This window comes from Nipponia nippon, unplaced genomic scaffold (genome assembly GCF_047370975.1).
Source record: "Nipponia nippon isolate SJK-2023a ecotype South Korea unplaced genomic scaffold, ASM4737097v1 scaffold_1, whole genome shotgun sequence".
NCBI lineage: Eukaryota > Metazoa > Chordata > Aves > Pelecaniformes > Threskiornithidae > Nipponia > Nipponia nippon.
Window position 1 is genome coordinate 41,677,127 of NW_028262290.1, and position 24,783 is coordinate 41,701,909.

A 24,783-nucleotide genomic window follows, 5' to 3' on the forward strand; every position below is an offset into this window, starting at 1 on the left:
CGGCAGACTTTCATCGAAAGCAAAAGCCTGTCCCTGGCACAAGTTATCCGCCTGTGCTAAGTTTCAAGTTCCTGCTCCTCTGCATGGAAACAGAAGGTCTCTACAATGTTTTTAGAAATTAAAAGCAAGTTAGGTTTTCTCTAGCCCTGTTGCTCGACAGAACGGTTTTCAATCAAAAGTTTCCAGAACCATATGGTCTGAAGCAGATGCCCATCACAGAGGGGAGGAGAGAGGAAAACCTATGGGGGTATGATGAATTTATCATATGACACTGAAACCAGCATCTTACAGTGAAAACTGCCTAGCTAGCATATTAATGAATTTTACACTTCATTTAGTTATATGTAAGTGAATTAACAGGCAGATGACTATTTTTGGAACAAGTAACTTTTTACTATGTTATGATCACTTTTATAAGTACTTGTATATCCAATGATTTCAATACAAAAATATTTAAAATAAAAAAATTTCTGATGTGTCTTGCAACTAAACAGGTTTCACTCTGGATACCACTTAACCTTTGACTTAAAAATATACCAAATATTGCTTGGAAACTGCTACCTCAGTTACTTAATTAGATTTTGCAAAGTATAGTAAACATATGGAATGAAAATGAGTGGAGCAAAAAGGTTGGTGAATCAACATGTTGCATTTCTAAAGGCAATAGTGTGTATATTTCCAAGCTGTAGCCTTGAGAGGTGGAACTGAACCAATTACCCTAATGAATATTTTACTTGGCTTGATGCATTCATTAGACTTTTAGAAGTAAGCTAAGCCATCCCATGGTTATGTATATGTAACAACAACAACAAAATCTTAAGTTTTTTATATGGTACCTTTTACATTTACACAGATTAAAAGATGAGGGGACAATTTTCTCTTCCACAAGTTCTTCTACATTTCAATTTTCCTTCCCAAATAAATTTATCTAGCATTATTTTCTTTTACTTGTGAAAACTACCTTTGACTCCACAATAATTATTTGTTAGGTTCTCTCCTTTCCTAGCAAGTACTTGGTAGAGTTTGGAAAGTCTGCAGATTGGTACTAAACTCATCACAAGACCCATCATCATCTGTGGAGGAAAATAAAACATGGGCCTACTGTTTGCCATATCAACTTTTCTTAGGAAGTCACAAATGCGAGACTTCAACATTGGCACTCAGCATGGAAAAACCTATGTTCATTTTATGAAGCACAGGGACATTTCTTGGATTGATCCCGATTTCAGTCTGGTAAGACAGCAGTTACCTGTGCACGTGGCACATACATGTATGTACATGTCAATGCTATCAATCATGTTTTGAAGATGGTCAGCTAACCTGCAACTTCAGGACTTTTTTTTTCCCAAATATGCTAATTATATCTCTAAACGCCCCAGACAGCGCTTCCTCTGGATGCTTAATAACATGCAGAGACATCTCAATATTAAAGCCAAAGATTCTCTGCAGGATGGCACTGCGACTGATTCCTACAGAGTATTTTTTATAGCATTCATATTCACTTTTTTCTCAGAACTGTAAAAACCAAAAAACCCCACGCACCCACATTCCAAAGGACACTACCATCCCTCACCTCCACAAACCTACACGTTGGCAGTATCTTCATCAAAGACCCAACTGACCGAAAGGAAGACACCAGTCCATCACTGCCACCTCAGAGAAGCAGGGGAGGAGCAGTTAAACAGTCAGTGAGGTGTGTTTCATCCTACCACTGATGGATACAGTAAAGAAGGATCTGAAGTGAAGCCTGCAGGAGGTTTACTACGCTAAGCACTTGTACTTTGCCACACAAACAGATGTGGAAGAACACAGTATTATTCTGTTTGCATCCTTAAGAACACAAAAATCCAAAATTCAAACGATATGTCATTTTAAAGACCACATCACCCTGAAACATGCTTCCCACCACATATCACTCCAATGCATCTCCATCCCAATGTCAACCTTCCATTTCTCAAGTTCCTTCCATTTTTCCTTCAGTGCAATGTTTTCTTCTACCTCTATACCATATTTCAGCAATCACCTCGAACTATACAAACGTCCTTCATGCCCTCTTGTCTTTCCACCCTATTTTTCCCTCCACTGCCCCTCCTCACATCTGGCAGCAGAGATGCAGTATGAACTGTCCATTTCAGAAGGCAACACACCTGTCAGCATAACTGAGACCTTAGCAAGGTCAAAATATGTGTGTCTCCTAGCCACCACTTCATGACCTCTGGTTGACCAGCTAGATGGCCACGAAGTTGGTGAACCACAGAAAGGGACCACACTGCTTATCAGTAGCACAGTAAGCATAAGAAATAGCCTTAAATAGTGCATCCAGGCCATGTCGCATGCCTGACACACGTAAAATCAATGATCACGACCTTAGTGAGCGAAAGATTGTAAAATGTAGTATAGAAAAAGCAGCCTCTGTGTCCAAATAGCCAAGTGAAAAAAGACATATTAGCAGACCATAACAAACACGTTTAAAAAGAGAGCAATAAAAAACCCAAAACATGATTGATGCAAAATGCTGAAGTCCTAACACAAAGTGTAATGGCAGCAAAAGTCAACTGCTCACAAGGACATGGGAGGTTAAATCTACATTGGAACAAGCCACAAGGTGGCTTCATAAGCAGAGATACATTTTTTCTACTTGATGCAGTGGAAAAATAGGGATCCGGAGAGCATCGCTTAAGCCACAAAGCTGACAGACAAGTACAGATTTTCCTCAGTGGAAGAGCAGAAAAAACAGCTTGCAATATAACAAGTATACTTCCAGTACCTCCACATTATTAATCTTCATCACCACTGCTGGCACTTTCTTTTCCTTCTCTATTTAGTCTCATTTTCACCATGACCACCTTACTGCAATGGGTGACACAATCTGATGCTGAATATACCTAAATGAGATATCGGTAGAGTGGCCTGGGAAAATTTTAAATGCAAGTCTTCCATTAGAGGACAGGTGTAATTTTTGAAAAATGCTGTGCTGCAAAGAGCGTGAAAGCTGAAGGATGAAGTGCAGCATTCCTCCCTTTGAAGGAGAAACTCCGTCAGACTTGCTCACTTCTGTAATTAAGAATGTTATTTCCAATTCTGAGTAGAAAGTGCAGCTCCAAGGCTTGCTTTGATCTTTTGTGATGACAATGTAGACCCATCAAGCTTTCTAAAGCCCATTGTTTTTTTATTCTTCAAAGACTGTTTTCTGCTCTCTTAGATCTCTCTACTCGAGAAGGTGTTTATGTTGAGCTGCAAGATGGAACTAGAAAGCAAGTCAAGGGGCGACTGCTGGAACATGAAGCGATTCCTCACAGACACTAACGCGTACAGGCATTCGCTCAAAAATCGCCCCGCTGCCAGCCAGCTCACTGGGAGCTCAGAGACTGCAAACCTTCGAGACTTCCAGTCTCCAGTCCACACCCACAATTCAGAGTTTCAGACCAACCCTCAGATCTTATTACTTCACACAAGAGTTGAAGATATTCAGCACAATGAATCCCAGAAGAAAACTACCTTTGAATGCAATGGCTTTGGTTATCATTTCAAGGCTAACAAGTTTGAAGACAGCCTACTAAACTTCAAGCCTTTTTAGCCAAATGTAAAATAAATTTAGATTTTAATCTTAGAAAGATTGTTAATTTAATGACTAGAAATTGTCTCCATATAAAACCAGCAACTGTGACTCGCTATACCAGAACCCAGTCTCAGAGTCTTCTTACAAGAAACCAGAAGCATTTTGCTGGCACAGATGAAAAGCCTCTCCAGGAAGAGAGGCTTAATTATTTAATAGAGCAAGCCAAAAGCCCTTTTATGAAAGAGTCTTCAGGACTCTCATTCCATATAATGTCCCTGAAGAAGAGCATACTTACATTTTGGGCAGCTTGTAGACCTAGCAGTTAAAGTTTGTGGGGCAGATAAAATCCCAGGCCCTGTTTCCAGGACTGCTCGTGGCTTTTAGCCAATCCTCTAATGAAAAAATGAGCACACAAGTCACATAACTAGGGCTATGAAAAATTAGTATAAATGGGGACAGACGAGCGCTCACCCCTCAAGCCTAGAGACTCCCACTCCTTGTTTTCCACCCTTGTCTGACCATTTGAGCAGACGCTCTCATCCCTGCCTAGTGCTCCAACTAAGGTGAGGGGGAGAGTGATGATCCTATCAAAACTAGCAGGAGAGCTAGGGAATGCTCTGAAGATGGGAAACACACACCAGAGGAACTCTGTCACATCCTGGGGACAAATTACTTAACTGGTCTGCCTTCTCCAACCTTCCTTGGGCAAAACAGCAGGCATTTGCTTCAGCTTCCCTTCCTAGGCCTGAGGGCAAAAAATTTCTCTGCAGCACGTCTGCATGGTAGCCTCACACTAGTCACCACTTGTAATACTACTGTTGTTGAAAACCAGAATTTCTTCAGGTGGCCATCCTCATGAAGTGCTGGCTGCTCAGAGGATCAATTCCAAATCAGATGGAGCCTTTTGTCCTTTGTCCCAGCTGCTAATTCCCAGCACTTCCAGAATAGATTTCTAAAAGCACAAGCATCATGATCTTCAGTTTTACATTAAACAAAATGCAAGTACATAATAACCTTTGTCTCACTGGCACTGTAATTTAACACTGCTGACATGCGCATCATTTTAGTAGGCATTTATTATTTTGGCAAGAATTTATATCAACATAATATTGGGAATATTGGGAAGCAAGCTAATGATTATAGGCCCGAATTTAGTCTTCATTGTGAACTGAAATACATTTTGCGAGCACAAATATGCAGCAAGTATGCCTCATCTTTTCTAATACTGTACTGTCCCATGAAGGACAGCACATTTTTGAGATCACCGGTTTCCCACTGCCTCAAGCAGGTGATGTCTCAGTGGTGAGTCTACAAGTGGAAAGGGAAATCAGTAATCCCATCACTACATAACCTTAATAGCACAACAATAATCCTTTTTTTGTCCCTACAGAAATTAGGTACAAACATGGGAAAATAAGGTCAAAAGGTGAGCACTCAAAATTAAGTGGTCAGAACTGAAGCTTTCAGTCTGTCTTAAACATGTACCTCCTGCATGCTCTACAATAATGTAGTCTTTAGTGATCTGAACAAGAAAGTCTCTCCTTGCTCCCCAAACTTCTGCCTAAATCAGGGTCTAAATAAGAAGATGCTCCAAAGCTAATCAGCAAATAAAACAGACACTGATATTTTCAGTGCTGCTGATATTTTCAGTTGCTGGGGTTTTTTTCAGGGCTGCTAGATAAGGGAAACATGAGCAGGTTTCAAAGTTGCATTAAGTGTTTAACACTGACTTCACTGTACATATTATTCATATTTTATAACAGAAACAGCTATGCATAACTATGAAAAACACTGCATAACTTAAAAACAATCATAATTTCAATACTCAGTTGGACTGCCGCATGCAGTCCCACCATATCCTACCCACTAGCATAAATATTCGTATTTGGAAGGACCGAGGGGATGCAATGTAAATAAACCTGTGCATAGTACTGAGTTTTCGCACTAATCAGTTCAGCACATAAAGCTACAGCATGTGCATGGCTAACCTGCAAAATCTAACCATTTATCTCACTTAAAGTATTCAAGCTATTCTGGGTACTTACAACTGACCCATTTATATAATTCTGTATCTATCTGTTTCATTAAAAAACAAATTGAAATAGTTTTGAAATATTGATGTCGAGAAGAATTTAGAAGGCTCATTTTCTCTTTGGGTACTTGGAATATAATAATCTCTTGTGGAAAATTAGTACACTACATCAGGAAACAGTAGCTTCTACTATTGCTTTGCATCTCATCAATACAATAAGACAAAAACCAAACTGATCCATGAATACTTTTTTTTTTAATTCTAACTTATAAGTTAGGGTAAAGATTTAACTATGTTTAGAAGCATCTATTCGTTCAGAACATGGGATTTAAATTGACATTTAAAGATCTCAGATTGCATAAAGGAAAAGTCTGAAAATTATCTTTCACCTTTTGCAGTAGTCACAGGCTTTTTAGGCCTCTCTATACACGTTTCTTCAACTCCCAATGAAAGAAGAGATTTGGAGTAAGACCAGAGACTCCTTCAAGTCTTCCCAATGATACTGTATACTAGAATATTTCATGTCTCCCATCCCACAACATCCCTCCAGCCTTCCTGGAGCTGAAGTCTGAGTTAATGTTTGGCAGAATTTACAGATAACTTCCTCAAGTAAACAAAAGTACAAGAGGAAAAAGTACCAAGCTAAACTAACTGGGGATATGTGAGATGGACTGGAGATTGGGGGGGGGAGCGCGGAGAAGCCTAAAATCTGTACAAGCTGATGGTGGTGAAAGAGATGCAGGCCTGCACTTGAGAAGTTTGCTATGTCAAAAAAAAAACAAAAACAAAAAACAAAAAACAAACCCAAAAAACAACAAAACAACCAAAAAACCAAAAGAACAAAACCAAAAGGAAAATGAAAAAATCGTGTGCCCAGAAGAAAGGGGCAACAAAATCCACACCTAACAGATATTAATAGGCAGAGAAGTCCAGAAAACAAAGTATGCCTTCTAGGTGGCAGTACATCTTTGCTCACCTCATCAGCTTTCAAAGCCTGCTGGTAGCAAATCTACAAAACTTGTGAGGAGAAAAAGTAAAATTGTCATTGTTTTACACATAATTTGCATCTCACTACTGCAAATCTCAGGGGAAATTACCCCTAAGTACTTTAAAAACAAAATTATCCAGGCAAGATCCTTCCCAGCAGCAAAACACGCAGCAGCTCATACTTACTAACTGTACTTCTTGCAGTGTGGACATAACTTTTTTTAACAAATAGATTTAATTTACATAGTCTTCAAGGCAGCCAGATGGAAAAACAGTATTGATTTCATGTCTGACCCCCTGCAATTCAGCACTTCGATCCAGTGAGCTAAAAAGGCAGACACCTCGACCTGTGGTTAAATACTGCAGTCAGTGGCACACAACATTTTCTCAATGGAGGAGCTAGGTAGTTAAGGCTGGGGTCATGCCTTGGCAAAGACCAACCACCAAAATGGAGGCACGACTGGAGCTGGTCGCTATCAGGGACACCACCAGCAGGGCAGACTCCACAGCAAGTAGCAGAAAGAAGACACCGCTTCTTAAAAAAAAAAAAGATATCACCTCCAACTTAAAAGTCTAGCCTGTTGGCAGGTGGGGTTAAGTATTTTGTGTCTGAAGGTATTGTGAAAGAAGACAGAGGACTTACTCTCCACAAGCCCTGACCATCAGAAGAGCCTGTGAAGAGCCTGCAGAGGCTGTACTAGTGAGAACACTTGGGACACCCACATTGTTTTGGGTTTTTGTTTTTTCTAAACATTAATGAAACTCACTGTAGCTTACAACTGAGAAAATCAAGATAGAAACAAGGATAAGAAGATAGAACAAAGCTAAATATAGGTATTAGTTACCTGATGCTTTAGATAACCAGTGAGTCATTTGAGTACCTGCACTAGAATTAAAGCATTTGAAAATTAAAGGCTGCTGGTGTGCAATCTATAAAAGAATGGAAGACTACATTACATACATATCCAGGCTACATCTCTCAGATACTTTTTTCCCTCCTCCTTCTCAAGATTACCTGTATTTTATGTTACAAGATGAATCCATTTTGTTCTTTGTATAAAGTTCTTTAACACAAGGAGTACCATTAATTCGAAGAGACTCAGCATACTAAGCTAACAAGATATGAAGCTATCATCATTCAGGACTCTATATAAACACCTTCTTCTGCTTCCCTTAACACTGAAATATAAAACATTGCCTGTGACTAAAATAGGTGAGTGAGGGCAGTAACTTGGCATAAGCAATCATTCAAGAAAAATGTGATCTAATACTTGTAATTTAAAATTATCTTGCAATCTGACTTACAAAATAAAGAAAACAAAGATATCATTCAGGTGAGTCAACATTTTCATTACAGGCTGCCTATCACAGTGAAAACTCAAGTGAATGAACATTGCAAAAGAACATGTTCTTGTAGAAATAAGTTATCAAGATGTAACTCGAAACAGTCGCAAAAGCAAGCGTGGTGTATATAGATTTATTTATTTCTTTGAACCTGTTCTTATTAGTAGAACACAAAGAGAAGACAGACAACAAATAGAAAGATCTACAAAAGACAAAACCCTGCTGGAATAATCCACAGGTAATACAAAGCTTCCCTTAGAATTGATGCAAATATATCAAGCTTGGATACCAGAATGATAACATTTTAATGCCAGGCAATTCTGGATAGAGATAACTTAAATCACACTGAAAGGACTGACTAATTTTTGGCTGAGGTCACGTATCTTAGTCTTAGTTTGCTCAAGCAGTCCACCACAGAGTGCTTCTGATCAAATACTCTTTATATGACACATGAGAAAATACTTTTCTCCTCTGAAAGTTTACAGCACCTAACCCAATATAAATTACAAATTTTGTCTGCAACAGGCAGCAGCAATAAGAGAGACAAAGTTAATCCTTTTTTTAAAAAAAACCCACAATATTAACTAGATCTATACATAAACATGTCTCTTTCTGGAAAACCCCTTATAGATCAGAAAACTATTTTTTAGATGTTGGCATGTACAAATCAGGGAAGGCCGATTCAGGTTCCAGATTGTGCATTTATCTAGCATAAGTATTTATGCTTATTAAGTCTGTAAGAACCCTATTATTAAGAAGCTTGTTAATCGTTGCGAGTAACAAGCTTTTCTCATGCCATGGTACCGTAGTAGGAAGATTCAGGGACAATGGTGAAAAAAGAAAACCAGCTATGAATGAGTTCACCGAAAAATTGTTTTCTATTCTTCGTACTCTTCAGACTTTAATAAATCAGAGAGCCTAGTACTAGTTCCTCAGGAAAAATTTAATAGGGATTCTTGTCATTCAACTCACACTCTAAGAAACTAACGAACAGGCCTGAGTGGAAACATTTTGTTTTATCGTATAGCAGGTAATTCTGGATGACCTACCACGATAACCACCATGACATCAGCTACCCCATGAAAGGATAAGGGCTATCTTGAAAAGCTACATTTGGTAGAATGATGCAACTTCTGGTAAGCTAGGAGACAGCCCCAGAACTGGCAACTACAGTGGTAAAATTTCAGGAGGACTGAAGTGCCCCACTGGAAGTCCACCTAAGGCTCACCGCGTTGCATGCAAAGAGAGCTGCTTCCCTCCACGAAGAGCTCTTTTCAGCACAGAAACCGCGCAGCCTCTGCCTTCTGAACAGCTCAATGCTCCGTATCGCTACTGGTCAGCACTAACTAGGGTTAAGTGAAAAATCCACGGTAGGCATTTAATGCTCGAGACTAGCAGTCAATTGATTAATATGACCTACTGGCCCCATTTTGTACCTCAAGTCCCTTATGCAACCATATCTGGTAGATGCAACAGAAGGGTTATGACACCTAATGCCTTAATTCTGTAAACTTTCCCACTCAGAGCCCAAAAACACCTTGGTGTTAAACAAAAATTAGATTCACCACAAGAGTTAAATTCCTTTACAACAGAGAAAAGATTCAATATGATCAGAATAGAGAAAGCAATCTCTGCCCTATATTACATGTTTTTGGAATATCCTTCTTCATAAATTTAAGTTAGTCTTCCTTTTAAAAATTTTACAAAGTCCCAAATTTGGTTGTTGGTGGGTTTTATGGCTCTTTCAGGGAAGTAATAAAAATCATACCTAGTATTTGACCGTGTACTTCTGGTAATTAACGTAGCTGAAAATCTCATCATCTCTGAAAATGTATCTACTAAAGAAACAGCAGGAACACCTAGTTTGTTTAATTGTTAGGGGGTGGGGGTGGAAGATCTGTGCATCTCCTAGGAGAATAAACTTTACAATTGTCACAGCTGACAGAAAAGCTTCCAAAAGAACAAAGCTTGTAACTCATCCCAAGTCACGTCTGCATATCAACATTGACTGGGAGCTTATCAAACGGTTGGTTGTTGTTTGGTTGTTTTCTTTCCTCCAAGAGTTTAACTATAAAAAACAACCAGGAGAAAAAGTAGAGGCAATCCACCCACCTCTGCCCCTCAAGTCATCTCCTCTAGAGAAACTCACTGCAGAAATTCAGGTTGACATGAGATGATGCAAAAGCCACAAAACTCCTTTACATATCTGCGTGGCTTCCAGCAGCGAGTGCCCAGAGCCAGCTGGGAGACAAGGGACAGCTCCAACGTTGGACAAGGTCACAACAATGAGTACTTCACTGGACACTGTACTCCACTATGAATGCAGCTTTCTTCTCCAGCTGGCAGCTATACAAAACATTGACTTTGATCCCTGGAAACTCTCATATGTGCTCAAAGATTTTCCCTCCCATCACCATTTTCTTCACCACCTCGGTTTGGAGAGGACTAGTGAAGGGTGGCACCTGACTGCTTTTTTATCCCAATGAATGCTCATCTCCTTCCTTTTACTAGGTCAGAACTTCAACATGACATGGTGGAAAAGGCTAAGATCACAAAGGTGATCCCCCTAGCACTGTGGGGCACCTTAAGGTTTGAAAGCCTCATGCAGTGCAGGCAAAACAGTGCTGGAAAAGACAATTTATTTCTCCTTCTGCAGTTGATGACCTCCACGTGACTACTTCTCTGAGAAAATACAAACCACTGAATACAGGGACTCCAGCAAGGACCTAACTAAAGCCCAGAAATATCTGAGGAAGCAGCAAGAAATAGTGAATTGATGTTTACAAAAGTTTGCGTAAACTGAATAGAAGTCTGAGACTTAGGGTGGGCGGAGTTCCCTGGCTATGACTTCATGGCAAAGAAACTTTTTTGTAGTTTTAGGAGTGCAATTGTATATAGCTATACATAGAGATATGAGTGTCTCCATACTATTCACTGACCTCTCTCAGTATCACATCAAGCTTTGCGGTCGTCTTTTTCCCCCATCATCAACTTCAGATATAGTTGACCTGTATCACAATAACATGGCTGGGTCTGAAATCCTCTGAGAAGTCTAAAATGAGCGGACACCAAGCAAAAAACAGGAGGAGATTGCTCTAGCAGTGAAAGAAGGATTCATCTTACAAGATCTTGTCTCTTCTCCTCTCTGCTTAAAACTTTCCATTTCTTCACACATTGGCCCACCCATTGTCAGAAAGGGTCACCAATTTTGGCTCATTCTTTACCTGTCAGAAATGCCCTGCTGGACTCTCTCGTCACACCACTTCTCTCACAAGCCATCCACAGACCTATATCCCTCTTCTTTTCCAGCCTTTCCGCAACACTAACCACACTGCAAAGCCACAACTCAGAGCGTCTCATCTCCCTCATCTGCTTTACTTCCACACACCATTCAAGCCTGGCCCCCTCTCTCTAGTTTTGCCTCTCCACCAGTGTCTCTGCAATGCTCTCTCCTGAGCAAGCTTTGGCGTCCCTCCTTCCTTCCCATGACACTGCTCACCCTTACAGGGATCTGATCCCTCCCCTCCTACCCCATGCCTGTTCCTACTTCCCCAAGACCTCCCCCATGTCCTGAAGAGCCGACTGACCCACTTGCCCCAGCCCTCTCACCAACTCAAATTCCTTCACTAAGCAGCTTCCAAACACAGCTCAGCAGTGCTGCTGAGCAGCACAGCAACTTCAGTTTGGACACCAGCCACTTTCTACCACCACTTTCCCTCTTCCAGAGCAAGATCTTTCCTCTGTTGGCCCCCTGTCAACACCTCCTTCTTCACCATGCAGAACTGCTTTGCTCCTGCTTGAGGGCCACTGAATAAGGATGTCAGATAATTTTGTGTTGGATATATTAACACGTGTCTAAGGAACAGTAAGCCCTTTATTCTCACCTCAGGTATAAGGTTTTAGAGCAATTTTGAACGCAAGAATAATGAAGGACACATCAAAAACTGCAAAGTAGGATGCACTGCAACGTAGGTTTGCCAAAAGTATATTGGGCTAGACTAGTCCAGCACCTTTCCTTAGCACTGATTTTTCTAGACAATGGCAGTGCGCATATTTATTCTCTAGACTCTGCTAAGAGTAAGAATTAGAGCAGCAGAAATGGAAGGAATAGTAGCAGCATAAAGCGCAAGTTCAGTAATCAAAAACTGCTAAAAATGGCAATCATCGGCTAGAAACAGGAAAAGCATAAAGACCACGTGCACGTCAGTCTCGACTATGAGCTGCTGTTATGAAGCCATCTGTGATGGCGGTCCTGGGCAAAGGCTCTTCCAGGAAGATAAAAACATATTATGAATGATGAACTTTCAGCAAGCTGGCGAGGCACAACCTTTTCCTCTGAGAAACACAGGTTAAAAGAACAGCAAGACATTTAAACCAGTTGAAGAAAGAAAACCACTAAAAATTTTAAGCCACATTTTCAACTACTCCGATACCTTCAGCAGAGATACTTCAGCAGACCATCAAGATGAGAGCTTGCATTTTCAGAGGTGCACACAGTGAAAACCATATTGTCAAGAAAATGCAGTTTACTCACCAACATTTCTCCTTTGAATCAGCAAGGACACAACTGTTCAAAATATGGATTGGAGGAAACAACCGTTCATTTTGAGGCACAAGATTTCTACAGCTCATAGAAAACAGACATCAAGCCTATCACATGTAACACATACCATAGCATGTGTTACCTGCAGCATAATCAGTAAGATGAGCATACACCAACAAATTCATGCATCAGTATTCTTTTGCGTAGGAGTACAGTCGTATTCTTCTATCATGTAGCAGAGCTGCAGCACAGTGTAAGAAAAGTTGGTGCCAGTAGAGGGAGGCAGTTGCTCTCCAGGACATGCATCTCCACATTCCCCGATGCGCAGTAGGAAGCCAACGAGTTTGTTTTTGTGGCAGTGAACTCACCCCTCAGCCATTGTGTAAATGTGGCTTTAAATCAAGCTGTAATTAGATTTTGCTGTATTTAACAAAACCCCTCTTGTTGCTCCTCTTTTCCAGCTCTAGACAGGAAATAAATGTATTCGTGAAAGAAAAAAGGAAAAAAGTTTCTGCCTCTTCCCGGAGCATGTCCTGGCATGCATGCAAAAGTAAGTACAAAACACAAAACAATAAGCTTACGGGACACTCAATCTTCATATTACATAGGAACACAAAGATCTCTCAGCTGGTCCACTGTTATATGTCACCTCTCTTATCAATATTCTGCTTCACCACATTAAACCTTGTTAAAAGGTACTAACAGTCCAACACTTGGAGACTAGCTTTTCTTCATAAATTTAATTTACTTGGCAGAAAACTCAAGTGGAAATCTTCCGCTAAAGACTCGAGCAAACGAAGACTGCCACGTATCCATTTTAGGACAGATCTTTTCTTTCCCTCTTATTTTAACTATTATAGTCATAGCATTCCCGTTTTTAACCAAATAGCTTTATCCCCCTCGCAGTCTTTATACAGACTGGTACCCCTAAAATAAAACTGTGTGTGTTTTCTTCAAATCCACTTTACTGTAATTCATGTTGCACAGGGTGGTTTTATTTTGTTGAAGTTCTTTATGGACTAAACTGCATATTTCCGCTACACTTTACATTGCCCTATGAGGAAGTGCATAGCAAAAGAAGCTGGGTCCACTCAGAATACTAAACAGTTTCGATTGTATTTTGACTCCAAAGCTTACAAAGAACTTTATGGTGGTGGTGACAACGGTGGATACAATGGTAAACTGGTGCAAGGAAGTCAAGAGGACATGCCCAAGACCACACAGCAAGTTAGCTGCTGATCTAAGAACAAAAAGTTTCTGCTCTTAATCTAGACCTTCTTCCCAGTGAGTCAAAACCTACTGATAACTATCTGGTCTTATAAAAGTTTCAGATTCTTTAGGAGAAAGGAAAAGAGACCAACTGCTAATTACTCACATGCATGCAAGCATTGCTTAGGATTCATTAAGTTATTTACAGAAGTTACTCATTTTTAGGAGAGTCTGAAAAGCGTGCCTTTTCAAAACAAACTTATGTTAAGAACATACACTCTAATATCCTAATTCACTACAAATCTTCTATTATGCTGCAATTTTTAAGAAACCTAAGGCTGGTTTAGACAACTCAAAAGATAAACTTGTTCTGAAGTCAGTTTGCAGTTTAATCTCTAAATGGAAAAGATCAAGGTAAAAACAAATATTGGGAGTAGATTATTGTCCTGCACCTGTAGGAGAATTCTTACATTTGTTTTTTTAAAATAGCCAATACTAGCCCTTCCTGAAGGCAGGATAATGAAGTTTGATTCAGTACCAATCCAAAATGACAATTCAAACAATTGACAGTTATTATGTGCCCAGAGTTTCTGCTTCTGAAATTGTAAATCACCTGAGCAAAAGCTCACAAGTATTCAGCATCCTCATTCTTACTGTATCTCTACTGATACAAGAGAGTTTAAAATTAAACATCCCACATAAAAAAAAACACAACTAAATTTGCCATAACCAAAGAGACTATAGGTACACTTATTTTCACTCACCTTCTTTGACCCATGGAAAACAAGAGTTTGAGGTTGTGTTGTTTTTTTTTTGTTTGTTTTTTTATTTCCTGTAAGTCTGGAAATTGGCACAGTACAGTGCCATGGTCCACAACTGTGTGAAACATTATGAATATTAACGTCCAACCAAGCCAACAACTTGGAAGAAAACTGGGGTAGAAATCTCCTAAGGAGTGTAGCCAATGGTATGGTGCCATAGCTAGGAAAGGGAAGTTTCTACACTAACTCCTAAAGTGGAAGTATACAATAGGATTGGCCTTCTCCTATCTAAGTCTCTTTAACAGCAAGACTGCATCCTCCTGACAGCATTCTGCTTCCAGCAGGACTCAAACTCCAAGTAAGAGTCATTCTTAAAATAAAAGTAGCAATAGCTATGTTTGGCAGAGCGGGAACCATGAGGACAACACAAACAGCCAAAACAGTTTATTCCTGTTTGACTCAAGAGGAAAAACTAAATTTCAGGCTAGATAAAAATAAGACACAACATACTCAAAGAATCTTCAAGACTACCATTTTTAAGTCATGCCCTGTACTTTTTCCTGCTTTTCAATTCATACATAGGAAGGTCAGATCATAAGTGGCTTCCACTGTGGCATTTCAATTCAGATTATTCTCCACATAATAATTAGTGCCTTTCTTCTCATCACTTACATACTGTTTTGCTAGTCTGAGAATGTTATTTGTATTTATTTATTTCTGAGAAGCTTTTTTTAGTCCCTTGAAAGTACCAGCATCCTAAGCGTAGCTATCTCATGCTCCATGAACTTTAGTGCAAATGTTATAAGCGTTTCTTTTCTTAAGAACTTCATTACAGTGTTTATACAGAAATACAGTGGTAGTACTGTATCCGTGCAAAGCAAATATGCTGTAGTAAATGTAAGCTTTATTCAAAGTGTAGCTTTAAAAGTGTTTATGGCATACTCCAGCCTGGACTGCCAATGCTAGTGTAGGGAAAAAGGCAAAAGGAAAACTAAGTGACAGACCTGTCACGCTAACCAGAATTTTGGAACAGTCAAACTGAAAACCTATCGGCTAAATGTATTGCCAAAATGTGTCAACCTGTTTGTTGAAGTCAGCTGCATTTCAGTTCCAGATAGACAGTCTGAGTAGAAATGGTTGAATATTGGAAAAGTCTTACAAGAAAAAAAAAAGGGGGGGGGGGGGGGGGAAATATGCCTCTTTCTTCTTCTAAAGATTTGTGTGTTGTTCCTTATAACACCCTTCCTTGAAAGAGTAAGGGGGGGGCAGTACCTCCAGTAATCAGTAATTTGATATTCTGCTACACAAGACAAAATTTGCAAAACAGCAGCCAGGGAGAAATTTATGACTGTACAAACACTAAAGATCCAGATTCGTCATTGTGATGCTAATGCTGAGGCATTTTGTCCATCTTCAGCAAGCATTTCAGAAAATAAATTTAAGCTGTTCAAAATTTCTTGGCAATATCTAATATTCGAAATCTCTATTATGTCTGAATTAGCAGCTACTGGATATAAGCTGTTCTTATGTTTATAGGAAACATCACAATCACACTGTCCCACATTGCTATCAAAAAAGATTTTGTAGCAGAATATACATTCAAAAAATCTTAAAAGTTCAGTATTTATACTATGAATAAAACTATTCAGTAGTTTGAATATTTACAAAATTGTTTTAAAGAATGTTTGAAACTGTACTGAAATTCAGGCCTGTAAATCTGACGTTTTCACTGTTTGCCTCCAGATAAGCAAAATCATTAATATTGTGATTTGGATTCATGTACTTCTCTACCAAGTCTCACATGGTAGCCTTTTCAAAGAAAATAACCCAGTTATCAGCAACACTGCTTTCTATCTTAATTGTATTCATTAACACCTTCTCCATCCTGTCAAGAAAAAAAGAAGTCCAAAACCCCTCCAATCCCAGACTCTTGTACAACTCAAATCCCCATCTTCCTCTTTACTAACCCACCACATCCTAAGCTACCCCTGCAAAAGGGACCTCAGTTCCTCTACATCTTCTCAAGCTATTTATTCACCATGTTAAGCATATGGGAGAGAAAAATGGTTAGAGAATAAAGAAACTTGGATCAAAGTTATTTGAGAAACGGAAGTAGAAATTCTCTTTTTAAAGAAAGATTAAGTCTACTTCTGGCAAGCAGTGGGCAAGAATCAAGTCATGATTTTCCTTCTGGTTGAAGTTAGCACGACCAGCGCACAGACCATCAGCGAGGGACTTCCCAAGGAAATACAGCACTTGGGGAGAAAAGCAGTGTCAGGAACCCCATCCTAAGGGCTATTTTGGAAAAGAATTTCTGCCAGAAGTAAAGCACTTAAGCAAGACTGAAATCCCATTAAGGAAGAAAATACGAAGGAGAGAAACACCAACAGCTTCTTATAGTAGAGAGTTTAAATAAAGTCAAAGCTATTAGTGGGGGCAGAGGGGAACAGACAAGGAAACAAAGGCATAAAGTTGATATACTATGAAAATCTGCACTGTTGGTTTCACTTCTTCAGAAAAAAATATAGTTCTATTTTAAGAACCTTTTTTTTTTGGCTGAGCCAAAACAATACTGTTGCATTTTACCTCCTCTAGCAGGAGAAAATGGAAGAACATTTATTGTTCAGAGCTTTTTCTGTACAAAGTGGAAAATTATTATGCTAGCCCTTAACACTCCCGTTGAATGAAGGCCTGTTTTTTGGTTTTGGCTTTTTTTTATTTGTTTGTTTTTGAGGAAAAAAAGACTCCACTGAAAGGCACACATGGCATGTACATAGAGCTGCTTTTGCTGATATCACTACCACAGAGCTAAGCACTTTAATTCAGGAAATGCAGAAAATAACTGAACAATTTGAGAAAAAATTATAAGCAGACTGAACTTGCTATTTTGAAATTCCAATCTAATATTAATGGCAATAAAGGGGAGAAAAGCCATGAATAAAATCCAACACCGTAATATCTCAGAGATACAGTGATGCCTCAACAAATCAAAATCATCAGTTTTGGTTTGCGGTACAGAAGTTTACATTTGAACGCAGCTGGATCGCAGTCAACTCGCCAGCTCCCATAGCAGCACCTTCAAGCTGTATTGATTTCTACGGAAGAAAGGCACTGTAAATCTGCTTGAGCAGCATTGCGTCATTCTTTTGGTTGGCTTGAAGAAGTAAATTAAATGTTTTCCATTAGTATGGTAAAGAAGCTATACAATTTTGTTTTTATTTCGAATACTGTCTCAAGTTACGGAACACTTTAGCTAACTCTGTGGCAAGGACTACATGTTTCATGTTTGTAAAGCCAGCAATTCAAGCTTATGTGAAACCAGATGTGTATGCTGCACAGTTCCCAGGGCTGTAGAGTTTTTTTTTTTAAATGTGTTGCTGTCGATTAAAAAAAGACCCTGCTTTTCAGTTAAATCATAGAATACACTGAAGCAGAAACAACACGCTCTTGTGGGGAAGCGAGGAGAGGGGGAGAGCAAAAGGGGTGGGAGCAGAAGAAAACTTCAAGGGAATAAAAACCACACACACAGAGCAGCGTATGAGCAATGCTGTAGTACAACAAAGAGCAGCACGGTTCTGAGAAGCAATAAGCATAACATTACTTGAGGTAACAAGAACTCCTTGATCAATTATTCATACAATTTACAACAACAGTTACAGCTGCATCAATGAAATAAAGAATCTAGGGCAAATATAAAATCTTCACAGCTATGAAGTGCCCTTGATTTTCACCAGAACATTTGGCTGTCTGATATCATGTGTTTCTGGTTAGCAACACACCCCTCCGACAAAGGAAAACAAGAGACAGAAAGGCACAGAACAAACTGCCTTGCTGTAGTAGTGACAGAGTTCAAGGCGGCATTTCAATCCCGGACACCGTGCATCACCAAAAGCTGACAGTACCTTACACTTCTGTACATGAATCCTGACCACTACCACCCCACTTAGATACATGCATGCACCCCGTGGGATTATGCAAGTACCTTCTATGCAGCATTTACTCTCTCAATGTATAAAATTGCACTTTTTAAATAACATTCAGAAGAAATACTCTATTTTTTCGTGCATGGTTATCTCAACTTTTATTTTTTCATGTACTCATGAGGTAAATGTAACAAAGGGCAACAGTAAGGACAGAAATATTTCTGGATTTTTTTTTTTTCCCCTCCAGTTTGAAATCACTGTGTGATCATCACCAAGTTTTCTGCTCTGCCAAGGTTTCAATACAGCATCCTCAGTTGTTCAAGACAACCTTGCTAGTGGACTGGAGAAACACAGTTGAAAACTGAACTTGAAGTGAGAAGCAGAGCAAAAGGGATGAGTGGGCCCAACTGTGCTTGGTGGTCTTACTCCCAGGCACATACAACAAATCATAAGGGAAGGTTATGGAGTGAAACGCTGACCATACTAATGGGAAAATTCATGCTGGTTTTGATTTTACTCTACTGATGTTAGGACAATGAACTTTGGTCTAGTTCAGAGCCCTAATTCCAGTCTAAATTAGAAAGATCAATGAAGGATTAACAAGAAAAATCTGCAGTTCTTCTCTGACGAATCAAGAAATATTTATCTAAGGAACCTTCCAACAATGAAGTTAACACCTTGCAACAGCTATTTTAAAAAATGCAGAAGTTGGCAGCCCTTTAGAAAGACCTACATTAAATCTTGAAGAAATCTGTGGAAAACATTTCCACTATTACTGACTTTTTTCAGCCAACTCTCTACACGAAGTTCAATTAATCTTGTCAGCATGAAGGAAAGATTCTGCATATATCATCACTACATTCAAAATCTGGGCTATCTAACAAAACCATAGTACAGTCAAATTCCCCAAAGTGCCTGGGTCTGTAGCGCTGGTAGGTTCAACAAAGCTCTTGGGGTCACGTTTCTTTTTCATCCATCAGCATTTGCCCTACACAAGCAAGAATGAGTTCTGGATGACCATATTAAGAAATAATTATAGTGCTGGTAAACAGAAATTCATCATATGCAAACCTCATTCTCCTCCTGTCGCTAAAGACATCCGAGAGTGTTTCCATATTTTTTGTGGCCACTCAAAGCAAGCTCTGAATGCGGCAATTAAAGTGGGATACGTTTCTAAAAACAGAGCATGCTGTAGAGCTCTGAAACAGCCTGTTCCCTTGTCAACAAAGAACTGCGGATATATCTTTCTATTAATATTATAAGGAATTACTTCTGGCTCTAACCTACAATGCACTATGCTGTTATTTCCCCCCTCCCGCAGCATTTGCTATGACAACATTTATACCAGGTAGCAAGCAGCAATAAACTCCAAGAAAGGAGAAAGCTCAGAGATGCATTTGTGTGTTTATTTAGTAAGAAAAGAAATCCTTATTTTGAAAATTGTATCAGCCACTTCAATTCACTTGAAAAATGAATCTCTTTACCTTTATGTAAGATTTCTGAGCTCCTGCTAAGGCTGCCTGGCCTGTTTGGAGGTCTTCACCTTTAGCAGAGGTCTCCAGGTGGAGGCAGGTCTCTTCACCCTGGAACTCCCAGAGGCTCCTTGCAGCAGTGCCTGGAGACACAGCAACAGGGAAGGCACTTAGCTTCATCATCAGGTGTCAAAGACACAGTTTTAGGATAGGCAACAAGCATTCTTTTAGGTTTAATCTTTTGGCTTAAACAACCTAAATTTCAGAAATGAGAAACCTATGTCTTCTTTTGGAGATTAAAAGGCTGAAAAGAGGTGGTTAGCGATACTGAACAAGCACTCAGTCAGCTGTAGATGTTCCCTAGTGTTTATATTGCTAGTTCTAACAGCATAATCTCCAAGCTCTGAAATGCAACAGGTGACCTGCAGGTATCAATTCTGAGTGTCTCTCATGTCACTATTTTGCCAATACTGAAACTGCTCAGACACACTGCGGGAACGCTTCATAGAAAAGAGCACAAGTGGTGAGACACCATCTTCTCGGGGGAGTCAGAGTGCTGTGCCACTGCGGGCAAGAAACCCAGCCTGCAAACCACCTTACCTCCCTGTGCATGACCTCCACCCAGCTGACAAAGCAGCCCTTGTTAAATATGCGCTCCAGAACACTGCCTTTTGCGCAGAAAAATTCAAAATAAAAATCCTCCACCGTCAGAAGGGAAGGATAATGAGACCGCCTTCCTGAAATGAATGCGATTCACCGCTGCTTCTTACATGCAAGACAGCCACACAGAATTTAGTAGGTTACAAGATGTGACCTACATCCCTGTTTAGGGTTATGTTCTTTTTCTCAACGTGCCGCCTAAGGTAAGATCAGCTCTAATCATAATACTCTAAAAAAGAAAAGTACATGGGTACCTGAGATTTCTGGGGTTTGGCTTTACTTGACAGTGTGTGCTCAAGCACTCTTACTGGCACAAGCAGATGGCACAGCAGCTTCTTTTAAGCAAACATTTCTGAGCAGTTTCACATGATTTTAATTTTCTAATCAGTTATTCACTCTAGAAACAGGACTGCAATCAGGTAACAGCCCATGTGATGACACACAGGGTTCCTTTAACAAAAATCTCAAATATTTGCAGAAACTGTTTAAGCACAAATTCAAGAAAACGGTTGTCTCGTTCAGTTAACACACCAAAGAGGAAGCAGTATTTGTTAGATATCAATTACTTCGTGTTTCCCCACTCCCAATCTTTGGGGAACCTTCCTGAGTTTGGGTCTTGACATTAGTACACTTAAGATGAGGGTTCATTTGGGTTGGGTGGGTGGATGGAGCTTCGTCTTGGAGACCAGCTGCCTTTGAAGCGGCAGTACAACAGAAACGAGCAACAATGGAGGGATTTGAGAGACAGATGGGCACCTTCATGTAAGAGCTTATAAATTAGAAAAAATAGCAAGAGGAAGATGAAGGCATAAGCATATTCGGAGTGACGCAGCATTACAACTACTCACTTATTATGGGACTGCTGTAGTATTGTTATTCTGATATTTGGTAAAAGAAGAAAAAAAAAAATAAACCGTATTTTAAAAACATGGGAGGAAAAAAAAATGTTTTCCAACCTTGCCTTGTTTAGTACAACAACAAAGCCCAACAACAGATTACCAACCAAAACCACACTCTTGTATTATTACAAATTATTCTGATATTTTAAGCAGTAATTCTGAACTGACACTCATTTCAGTCTCAAAACTAAAGCAACTTTGCAAGGAAAAGAATGGCAGCAACTCACAGTTTAAGATCCCTGTAAGTTCACATTCAACAAGTCAGAGGGGAAGAAAAAGGGAACACAGCCATTAATTGCAGCTAGTAAATCTGTTCCAGCCATGTTTCTTGGCCAACAACTTGAGCAAGTTCAAGTACAAGCACTTTTATCCCCAAGCTGAGTGACAATTTTTACAGCTATCAACTGGTCAGAACAGAAGAAACTCCCCAAATCCCTAGAAGGCTGTTAGATATACTGCTTAAAAAGAAAAACTTGTGACAAAATACTGCAGAAAAAAAAAGTTTGTGTCTTTTTATGCAGGAAAATATTCAGCTTCAGGATTTCCTCCCCTTCTGCCCTGTTGAAATGGGAGTCCCTTGCGTTCTGCTTCTCCACTAAGTTGCTGCTTTAGAGTCTGCAAAGAATACGAGTTGTAGCTCCCAAATTTACATCTGGTACTGTTACCAGTCTCCTACAGGAAATACATATCACCGAGTTGAATATATTCATGTTTAAAGAAGAAAGTATGGTATGAGTGTATGCATGTGCACAAATAAATATATACATATGTATATAAAAGTAGCTGCACAGTTATCAGTCAGCTTCTCTGAAGCACTCATAAGTGCACTTTAAAAATATTTTTATGAAACTGTTTTGTATTTATAGACTACATGCTGAGTTTCAGCCTTTATCCAACAAGCTGGAGCCTTTTATGACACATGTCGTTTCTTGCTTTGCTGTCCAGTATCAACAAGTCATTGGGCTTTCTTTCTAAAAAGAGTTTTCGTCCTCACTTGCTATGTTCTTGCTCTCTTTCATTCTCTTGCTAAATATGAAATCAAAGTTTTAGTACTTACAAAAATACACATCTCGAGGAAGAGAAGCCAAACCTAATTCGGAAGGATCCATGAATGAATGAATGGGCTTCTTATTGTAACACTCCCAAAGGCACTAATTTAAACCTTCAGACCTCACTGGAGTCTGGCCTGAGGTTTCCATAATCCAAACTAAAGTCTTTAAAAATGTAGGATTTCTCAAGAAAGAAATAAGCTAATATGGAAAGTCAGCAGCAGACGATTAAGCATTTGATAACTTGATGCTTTGATAAGGCATTGTGCTGGTTTTGGCTAGGAGAGAGTTAATTTCCTTCATAGTAGCTAGTATGGGGCTCTGTTTTGGATTTGTGCTGAAAACAGTGTTGATAACACAGGGATGTTTTCGTTATTGCTGAGCAGTGCTTACAGAGAGTCAAGGCCTTTTCTGCTTCTCACACCACCCCACCAGCAAGTAGGCTGGGCCTACACAAGAAGTCAGGAGGGAACATGGCTAGGACAGCTGACCCCAACTGACCAAAGGGCTATTCCATACCATATGACATCGTGCTCAGCATATAAAGCTTGGAGAAGAAGAAGGAAGGGCGGGGACGTTTGGAGTGATGGTGTTTTGTCTTGCCAAGTAACCATTACGCGTAATGGAGCCCTGCTTTCCTGGAGATGGCTGAACACCTGCCTGCCGATGGGAATTAGTGAATGAATTCCTTGTTTTGCTTTGTTTGTGTGCACGGTTTTTGGTTTACCTTTTAAACTGTCTTTATCTCAGCCCATGAGTTTTCTCACTTTTACCCTTCCAATTCTCTCCCCCATCCCACCAGGGGGGGGAAGGGAGTGAGTGAGTGGCTGTGTGGGGCTTAGTTGCTGGCTGGGGTTAAACCATGACAGGCGTTACCTTAATCGCTGTCACTGGGGAGAAACTGAAGTCAGGAAACAAACTAGGCAGCTGGAAGAATCTAGCTACTCAAATAAATAAGATATAGTTTCTGTGCCAAAAGAGATATGAAAGCTTTCTGCAGCCAGAGAACAGATCCTGAGAGAGAATAAAGTTATTTAACAAAGCAGATGAGGTATAGGAGATCTCAGCCACACATATAACTAGATACAAGGAAATATTTACCAATGGATATTGTGCCAAAAAAATTCAGTCCGTTTAATGCAGACCCTGAATTTTCACAGGCAGGCGGTGCTGAGTCACTACTCTCACATCTCTATAGCTTTCAGGTAAAAAGCTCACATCAAATATAAATTGGAAGGTGTAGTCAATTTAGGGAACATGATTTTCAGAAACATTAATTAGTGGAGTTTTGTTCGGAAGGGGCCATACCCACTAATTCTAGCAGTTTCTACTCCTGTAGACAGACATGTTTTCATTAAAAACAACAATAAGATTAAACTGTAATCTGCCCACTTATTCAGCATTAAACCACTGAAAAGATGTGAGGAATCAAATTAAGAAATCCAGAAAAATCAGAAGTCAGGCTTCCCACAATTAATGCTAATATGTTCATACTTCACACAGTGTTATGGTAAGTATTACTCTATATTACCTTCGCTGGCAAATGAGTATCTTCAATATTGGAGGTTTTACTTCTGAGCTGAAAACCTTAACTTTCACATTTTCTAACTTCATACACAGCTGTTAAAAAAATTCACCCTAACTTAGACCAAGAATAATAAATTTCCTCACAAAGTAAGACACCTATAAGAAACTAAGAAAAACCTTACTCACCACAAAGTTTATTGAAAATACTGCTAATTTTCCCAAGCAAGAGCTACATCAACTGGAAGGTAGCAACATCTTTAAAGGTCTCACAGTTTCACTAACACTATTCTTGCAGCTGTGAGCATCTCACTAGAAGACTCTGGATCAGCACAAGCTATCCAGCCACTATATACTGCCAGAGAAAGTTACAGTACATTTACAGAAACAGAAGGTACATTAATCTCCCAAGTGTTCATTATACTGACAGAAAGCTTCAATTAGAAGCAGATTACCCAGTCCAGCACACGAATTTTTTTGTTTGCTGGTTTTATACGTATGCATGTTTGAAAAACATATCTAAGACAAGACAAAAAGCAGAGTTTCATTTTACCCTCATTAGTTTTCTGCCCACATTCTCAAATACTCTCTTTTCTGGTCTCCAAGACTGAGGGTTCCATTTAAGGATTGTATCAGTTATGGATTAAGCACTCTGTGTCCATGGAACTACGCACATCAGGTACAGACAAGCTGTCATTTTATGGTCCACGTGCATCATTGCACCATTTATTGGGAAAATAAAACAGAGTCCTTAATGGATTCATATGATCACTTATAAAATCAGAGCTTCTGTCCTTCCAACCTTCCTCACTGGACTACTT

At 39.5% G+C, this 24,783-nt stretch overlaps 1 protein-coding gene across 8 annotated transcripts in view; it reads right to left on the bottom strand.

Annotated features, from left to right (window-relative positions):
* FAM110B (family with sequence similarity 110 member B) overlaps nucleotides 1–24,783 on the bottom strand; it is a 119,727-nt gene that overhangs the window by 67,317 nt on the left and 27,627 nt on the right. For 7 of the 8 annotated variants that reach the window (XM_087752761.1, XM_087752790.1, XM_087752806.1 and 4 more), the window contains exon 2: nucleotides 19,843–19,973. The exons of the other annotated variant lie outside the window; for it this stretch is intronic. The gene's annotated coding sequence lies outside the window, so the exon portion shown is untranslated. The remainder of the gene's footprint in view (nucleotides 1–19,842; nucleotides 19,974–24,783) is intronic. 8 annotated transcript variants of the gene reach the window in all.